The sequence below is a fragment of the Phalangium opilio genome, unplaced genomic scaffold (genome assembly GCF_054372755.1).
Source record: "Phalangium opilio isolate 3A_F unplaced genomic scaffold, DU_Popi_V2 ptg000105l_1, whole genome shotgun sequence".
In the NCBI taxonomy this organism is placed as follows: Eukaryota; Metazoa; Arthropoda; class Arachnida; order Opiliones; family Phalangiidae; genus Phalangium; species Phalangium opilio.
The window spans coordinates 5560261-5567815 of NW_028324207.1; the positions used below are offsets into that span (position 1 = coordinate 5560261).

A 7555-nucleotide genomic window follows, 5' to 3' on the forward strand; every position below is an offset into this window, starting at 1 on the left:
TTTAAGTCCCGTATTATTGAATTTGAAAAGTTGTAAAAAAAGGTTAGTTTCTTATTATAACATTAGTATGGAAATATATTTTATACTGTTGGGCAGAGAGACCGTTCATTGTTGTGTGTCGAGATAGACATGAAACTCTAACCGGTGACAACACCGAACAACGCCGAGCAGCCTAGCTAGTATATTTATAAAGAAAGGCGATCACTGGATGGATCTAGACAGTCGTTACGCTATAAATTACAATTTAATTAGAGTTATACCATAAATTGTCGACACTTTTAATTAAAGAACTTAAGGAATAATTTATTTCCATGAATGCTTGCCGTTTTACAAGATGACCGCGGGAAAAATCTTTACTCATTATGTATTTAGTATGTTAAAAAATTTCCAGACAGAATCTCCTCAAACAATTTTATGCCAATCAATATCTCCTTGTTGTGGAAGCATTTCTCAGAAGCAGATAAAACGCAAAGAAAAAATTCAACTTACGATGACAAAACCAATTACATGAAATATCTTTTAAACGGAAAGCGTCCATCACATCCTTAGTTTTAGTAAAACTTAGAGAATGTAAAAACCCAGGTTTTTAATAATTAAACCACTTTTTTAAAACCCGGTTTTTAATCCATTAAACCGGTTTCAAAAATCCAGTTTTTTATAATTTCAACCTGCCTTTGAAAATTCGGGTTTTTTTTTTCAACTAAACCGATCTTTAGAAGTCCGATTTTTTGGGCATCCTATCATAAACCGGAGCACCTATATAAGTAAAAATCAAAAACCACTGTTGGAAAAAGTCTTCGTGCGTATCTTAAATATATAAATCCTGGGGTACTCTAAAGCTCTGTGGTACTAGAACCTAACAAAGGTTTTTTCTATACTCAAAGGCGCACTTGATAAAAGGGTAAAGCTTCGACGTTTGAACAGCCAATGTTAAATCTCATAGGAAAAAACAGTATTGTTTGTTTTTCAACCCGGCCTGAACACGAGTATTGCGGAACCTTTAAGTTTTTATTTGTTTTTCGTTTTTTACGAGAAACTTTGAAATTTTAGCGCCGTGACAGTTTGGACATGTCCCGAACGAGAGTAAACTCGCAAACGGTCCTCGAGTCGAATGTTATGGCGTACTCTGTTTGGTATGAGTGCACATACGTACGATAAATCGAAGAATTCGTATTTTTGAAAATGAAATAAAGAGTCAGAAAAAGAAAGAGGGAACAGTATGCAAAATGTAAATAGTCGCTGCCCGCCCGAAAAACCCATTAGCATTTTTTCCCCTTTTCAAACTTTACTTCTTCCCAGAGTAAAAAGGTTCTCGGAATAAAACTAAATTTTCAAAATTTCTTTGGCATCTACGGACAGATTCTCTATTTATTCTAAGTTTTTCTTTTTAAAAGTTGCCAGGTTTTTTCTTTTCTTTTCTTCTGTGCAAGAAAATACGGACAATAGCCTTTGCTGGATGGTTAGGGAAATATTTGATAGCCTGTATTAAAATATTGAAATCAGTAATCCCATGGCTGGGCTTAAATTCGTGCGTATCTCGATAGATGGCGCTTTCTTAATAAATACCGCCTATTCACGATCTCCTTACCCGTGCAAACCACAGACAGCATTCTGTTTCTACAATTGTACCTTGAATTAGCGTGGAAGTATATAGCTAGAGACACAAAAGGAAAATTACAACTACCGGCGAACGGACCACCTACCGAAAAACGGATGTCACATTATGAAAGTAGCTATTCGAAATATTTAGTTTCCTAGTTGAGAGATATTAATCAATAGGAGAAAAAATGTTTAAGAAGAAACAGAAAATATAGGGAATTTCTTTTCTAAGCAACAGCGCCTCTATTCGGATAAACTGGAACGAGTGAAGATTCTAGGGTTTTGAGGAGGAGAGGCGTGTCCAAACCTTCTAGATTTCGCCGCATAGGCAAACTTCCTGAGCCGTAATATTGTCCTTAACAATTATCCAGCATGCAAAATTAGTATCTCATTGTCTTTCAAGGTCAGTACTCGCTCCCGGGATTTGTAGAACTTAAAATATAGTAAATTTAATTTCATTTGGTTTGGTTAGCCGTGCACACACTTTTGGGCTTTCATTATTGTCTTCCAGGCAAGTAAAAAAATTCTCCCTCGATTTAAACCGAATGTTACGTTAAAGAAGGGAGGAGAGACTTGAGAGGGAGTGTTGATCTAAAGCTAAAAAAACCGTCATACATATGGTAAAGGGGAAAAAAGTGAGGGAAGGAATTTCTATCTCCGTTCCACGATTTTAGCTAACGTGCAGGCGCGAGTGACGTCGTTTAATACCGCCAACAACACTTCTTATGACGGATATTCAAAAACAACCTTCCCCTTCCAGTTTAAAGCCGGTTTTTAAAGTTGACGCATGCGCGTGGACACCGTTACGAGTGGCAGAGCCAGCCCCGGAGAGAAACTAGTTTAGCCACGAAGCGAACGAACCCGTCTATTCACTTTATTACTCCCTATCAAGTCTCTCCTCCCTGGTTAAAGTAACCATTTATGATGAAACAATGTAATAGAGGAAAAGGAGTAAATCAATAACATCGCGCTTTTTCTCTTACGCTCTTTTTATTTAAGAAAGTAAAAGCCGGGAATGGGTTGATCCAATATAAGAAAGACAAGGAAGTTCTTCCTTTAAAAAACTGGCGAGAATTTTCTAAATAGGCGAGTTCCTTCACTCCTCTCCTAGCTTCCTATCATTCTCGGTAAGGAAGACGAAAGGAGACGACTAATTCGGGGAAAATAAAAATTTTATACAACTCTGTTTTCCGACACAGAAAAAAAAGAACGCCTAACCTAGTTTTTAATTTATTCTGCCGGCCGCTAGACAGTGTGACCATTAAATACTTCTCGCAATTTAATTTCAACATGTTCATTTTCTTCTTCAAAAGTTTCACTTTATAATAAAATTTCCTTCCTACAAAAATATAAACAGGAAGTTTGCGATTGGTGGGCGAGCTTAGAAATGAAATCTTATTTGTTATAGAATGATAGTAAACAACATAATATCATTAACTAATCAAGTGTTGCCATATCTTTAGTCGATTAAAGTATATGATACCATCTGAGGTTTATACGATGAAAAATGACGTTTCACCAGTTGCGCGCGCAGAAACGAAGGAAGGAAAAATGCCTTCCATCTCGGCTACATATTTTGCATAGGGGACTTTTTTAAAAAAATTTACAAATTTTTTACTTAAAGTATCAAAGTTCATCTGAAAATTTCGGGACACAGCGTGTTTCTGAAATACTGATGTAGTGAAATGGTATATCAGGGATATATTTAATTTTTGAAGTAGGAATGGAGAACGGTTAGTATTTACTTCAGTCCGACTCATAGCCCAGTATAGAGCCCCTCCCTCCATCACGTAACGAAAAGTTTAAATTACCTTATTGGCTCACTTAAACTACGTTTTGATGACGCTGCTGACGGGGACGTCAAAAAATACGTAATTCCTTTTTACCTCTGTCGCTATGACCCGCGTCTACTTTCATACCCCTCCGTCCCGTGGAAGGGGGTCCGGGACTTTGACGCACGCCCAGATTACTCTGTGCTCCATTCCTACTTCTAAAATTAAATCTATCCCTGGTTATATATTATTCGACCGGATCGCGATTAAAAAATATGACTTTAATTTTAGAAAAGAACATACAATTTTTAAAAATTAATACGTTATTTAATTGATTTGAATATATAAATTTATGTATATTTTAGTCTGCATTTATATTTAATTATCAAAATTTGTAGATACCCTTTGATACTCTTGTTTAATTTAATGAGTCTGCTTGTCTTTTTTACGGTTGTGGTTTGCTAAAACTTAGCACCGCTGTCTATAGAAAGAAAATGGAATTTTAAATATATCTATTTTGTTTTTTAAGCCTTAGTTGCTACTGAAATTTCCATTAAACCAATTAAAGGTCCGCGGCATGCTCTATCTAATAGGCAAGATTGGCCGTGCAATTTATTTTAATTATTTTTAGTTTTTCTCTGGGATTTGCGTCGACCGAGCAACTGACCTAGAACGAAGAAAAAGAACAGGTATCCAATAGTCGTTTATGTGATTGTGTTAAGCAATTCTGAAGTGAAACTAGGCACAAAACGATTAACTTGTATTTTGGGAAGAACTCAATATTTTCATCTGTTATTTATAATAATTTTATATACAGGGGCAGATAATTTTTATGGTCATTTACCATGGTAAAATAACGGAATGTTTTAATCGAAAATTTACAGTGGTAATAAGAATATCACCGCTACTGAAGCTGAAGAGTGAAATAACTTGACTATCACAATTATGATACTCCACTGGTGATTACCACTATTAGACTTAAGACTAAGAATTACAATTTCTCTTACTGTTTCTGAAAAGCTTGGTTGCGATATATTTAGATTAACCTTTTAATAAAAAGAAGTCTAAACAGAATTCAATAAAAATTGTATCTGAATTATTACTGAAAGACGTGCATGCAATGTTCAAGTTTTAAGCATTAATGGCCCACATATAATGCCAATGTCTCTTGAAGTCTGGTTTTGTGACTTTTTTACACAAGTTATGAAATCATATTTTCAACGAAGATTTAAAAATTGTCCAAGCAAAAGATTTGTCGCAACTGCGCCATCTTTAGGAAACGCTGAACTAGATAATTTGAAAGTTAGAATTTGCCACCAATTGGGAAAGGAAAATCATAATCACTTGCTCATCATTGAGGTTGAGCAAAAAATGCAGGATAAATTCCAAGACATTGCTTTCTTAATTATTTTTTTAGGTTTTTCTAATTAATATTTTTTCTTGTTTTAGTGCTAGCGAGGAATACGTATTAGGCTCGGCTTGACTACAGCTTTCTATCACATTCTTTTACGCGTAATTTAGATAGCGTTGTTTCAATCTTCTCAATCTTTTTTTTTTCAAGCACCTCTTAAATCGACTTTCATTCATGGTTTCTTGAAGCAATGGTTAAAGAACTTCTGCTGCATGATGTAAGCGGAAACGATTCCTGGTTTTGGAAGAAACAAACGAACCCGACTGTTAAAAACGACTAGGCAATTTATACCTATATAAGTAAAAGTTCTGATTGACTGATAACTCGTAGCTTGAAACGCTTTAAGGGCATGTCCAGACTGGCTTGTTTGCAAGATCGTGCAACTGTCCACATTGGGGTTTCGCTACTTTGCGTTCTCACCTCGCGAAGGTACATATTTCTCGCGATTAGGCTTAAAATTTCGCGCCTTCGCGAGAAAAGCACCAATCACAAACTAGAGAAAGGGTGGGGTCGTTTAGTTTCGTTTTTGTCACTTTTTCACAATGGTGGAAGCTGCATGCAGCTCAGTCGAGTCACTATTAACATAATGGACATAGTAGATGGCGAAATGATTGCTCAAATTTCATTGGCTCTAAGAATAGGAAAAGCAGAATATTTGCATGTATCTGAACAGTAGCTGAAATGTTTTTTCGTGATCTGTTGTGAAGATGCGAATAGACGAATGCGCGAATGCGCGAACACGCAAGCGCGAGCCTTTTGTGGACAAATCTTTACCTTGAAAGCAAATTTTAACAGCAGTACAGAATAATAATTTTTCTTACGTGCGGCCATCTTAAAAATTGGCTTCCAGAAATGTGACAAGCCTTCCTTAAAATCAAAATTCTTACCTAATCAACCAAGTTCGAAAATATTGAGTGTACCAGTTGATTATATTCAAAATACGGGCTTTTGGGATTCACCATGACGTAATTTTTATAATTGCTGCCTGAAATATAACACTTAAATGCGGATTTTATTCCAAATGAAGTGATATAAACCAAAGTAAATCATGCGAAAATTAAAACGAACTTTACTCATAATGGCTCCAACAGCATGCGTTACTTCCTCTCATTTTAACACCACTTATGCTTTAAATAAACCCGAGTGTTCTCCAATAGTTTTTTCGAGGAGCTCTGAAAACACAAATTGAGTGTCTAGATAAATATGAAAAAAATGCCTTTATGGCTGACCTAAGTTACCTAATTAATAATTTATTGAAAAACTGTGCTAACTAATCATTCGATCGTCTGAACTTCGTCTAAAAATACGCCGACAAGAGCTAATCGCCTCAAGTACATTTCAGATTTTCGCCTAAAAACCTCATGCCGAGGACTTTGGTGGCTGCATTTTTTTGTAGATCGAGGATCGTACGAGGGGCTAGTCATTTGCCAAAATTTTGTACACCTGATTACTGGTTTCTGAATTTTTATGTGAATTCCGTTGATTACTGAATTAATTCCTCGATTTCCGTGACTACGATTACTCTAGAAGTCTTCCATAATCTTAACACTGATTTCCCGTTATTGCCGGATAATGTTTTGTGATGTCTGTTAGAATTCCAATGAATTCCGGTTATTTTTGGTGAATGGCGTGATTATTTCTATTACAACTGATTGCAAGTTTTATTTTGGATTTTCGAATTACTTCAATGAGTATGTGTTATTATCAAAAATTACTAGTAAATCTTGTGATTATCAAAAATTACTAGTAAATCTTGTGATTATCAAAAATTACTAGTAAATCTTGTGATTATCAAAAATTACTAGTAAATCTTGTGATTATCAAAAATTACTAGTAAATCTTGTGATTATCAAAAATTACTAGTAAATCTTGTGATTATCAAAAATTACTAGTAAATCTTGTGATTATCAAAAATTACTAGTACTTTAAATCTTGTGATTATTTCGGATTTTCAGAAGATTTCATGTGAATTCCAGTGATTATTGGAGATTTCTTATTACCTTTGATTACCCACAAAAATTATTGTGATTACTCATAATTTTCTAAGAATTCTAGAAATCAAGCAATCCATTTCTGCGGTTTTGTACATTTGATTATAAATTCAAGTAACTAAGCCCTAGGGATCAGGGTAGGCACGTTTTTGCCAGTGGTGGAAAAACCGCGGTTTTTACCTGGAAAAAACCGGGCGGCAAATACTAGTTTTTGCCGCGGTTTTTTCCACGTGGTTTTTTCCAGGTAAAAACTGCGCGGCAAAAACCTTTTTGCCACGGTTTTTTCCACTTTATGGGGAAATAACGAACTAAATTTTAAAAATAAAAAAATTTGGATTTGAAATGAATATAAAACGTCCAAAATTCTGCCATAATCATGAATTGGGTTACATTCTCTGTATCAATATAGAGGAAAAAACCGCGTGGCAATTTTGGCAAAGGAACGTTTTGGCCTGTTATACAAATAAATGAAAAATCGGTTCTTATTTTTCGATCAACACAATTTTTTGCAACCCGCTAATTTTCAGTTTAGCACTCGTAGAGAGTTTGTAACAGTGAAACATTTCCGAGTAGCTTTGCATTTTCAGTTCGATCTTCACCTTAATATATGGTTCACTTCGAAACAGTTAAAGCTAGAAACTGCTTCAAAATTGTTTAGCTATCAAATGCGAGGCAACCAGGATCATTCGATTGTGAGCAAAATTTCATAAGTTGTAATTTTAAAGTGGATTTAGCTCGAACGTTTAAAACAAAATTAATGTTATAAAACTGATTAAGATTGA

The 7555-nt window shown here is 35.0% G+C and overlaps 1 long non-coding RNA gene across 1 annotated transcript; it reads right to left on the reverse strand.

Moving 5' to 3' along the window:
* Positions 1 to 5665: 5665 nt before the first annotated feature.
* Positions 5666 to 6069, reverse strand: LOC149627465 (uncharacterized). The gene is made up of 3 exons (XR_016374455.1): positions 6021 to 6069; positions 5851 to 5954; positions 5666 to 5767 (listed from the first exon to the last, which is right to left on the reverse strand). It is a non-coding gene; the product is annotated as an uncharacterized LOC149627465 (long non-coding RNA).
* Between the last annotated feature and the right edge of the window lie 1486 nt (positions 6070 to 7555).